Source organism: Octopus bimaculoides, chromosome 1 (genome assembly GCF_001194135.2).
Source record: "Octopus bimaculoides isolate UCB-OBI-ISO-001 chromosome 1, ASM119413v2, whole genome shotgun sequence".
In the NCBI taxonomy this organism is placed as follows: Eukaryota; Metazoa; Mollusca; class Cephalopoda; order Octopoda; family Octopodidae; genus Octopus; species Octopus bimaculoides.
This window is the reverse complement of record NC_068981.1, coordinates 80726585-80727685: the sequence shown is the minus strand read 5'-3', so window position 1 is coordinate 80727685 and position 1101 is coordinate 80726585.

The following is a 1101-nucleotide window of genomic DNA, read 5'->3' as shown; positions in this document are numbered from 1 at the left end:
ATATAGGAAAAAATATTTTCAAAAGAGAACAATTCAAACTTTTTGAGAGGTCTAAAAAAAAGAGAAAGAATGATTTCTAATAAAGATTCATCATATTCATAAAAAAACAGCCAGAGCAAGCAATAAGAATATGAAAATAGTAATTGAAAAATATTGTTATAAGTATAAATATACCATAAACAGTTATAGAAAAATGGAGGAGAAAAATATGTGGAATCAAAATTATATTTAATGCAAAATAGGATTCAATACATACGCGCGTTTCAAAGGACAATATAAATATGTAAGAATGACCATAGTAATTATAATTAAATTTATGCATTGCCATTTTCTTCAGTGTGAGGAATTTTTGTAAGGACATCAAAAAAGGTTTAATAAAATAAAGTAAAGTAAAATAAGATACAATAAGGGAGAATACAAATGGGGTAATAGGGAAAAAATCGGATATTTATAAGCATGTTCTAAAAGGGAAAAAATAACAGTAATAATAATAGTAAGAGAGACGAAAGAGAAAAAACAGACATATCAATGTGAATGCATTTGACATTGATAGTTATTATCAATCTAGTCCTATTCTACTTAAGTCCTATTCTACTTAAGTCCTATTATACTTAATAAGGCTCTTATTTTTGCAAAGAATAGGACTAACTTATCAATGAAGGAAATAAAAGTTATACTTGAGGTGAGGAAGACCATAATTCATCATCAAGGAAAATTTTGGACTAGAAAGGACACACCAGATTGCTTTGATATACCAATGGGTGCGCAAGATTCAGCCGAAGTCACAGACTTAGTCGGGATTTATTTACTACACCTACTCCATGAAGAACTCCCAGAATTTGAAGGTGGTCTCTATAGGGATGATGTTCTGTTTGTAGTTCGAAATGCCTCCGACCGTAAAATCGAAACATATCAGAAGAGATTACACAATTTTTCAAAAGCCATGGACTTACCATCACCATCGAGCAGGATCACACTTCTGTTAACTTCTTGGATGTAAATTTTAACCTCACTACTTCAGCTTATCAACCATACCATAAACCTAATAGCAATATTACTTATATACATGCGCAGAGCAATCATCCTTCTAATATTCTTGAT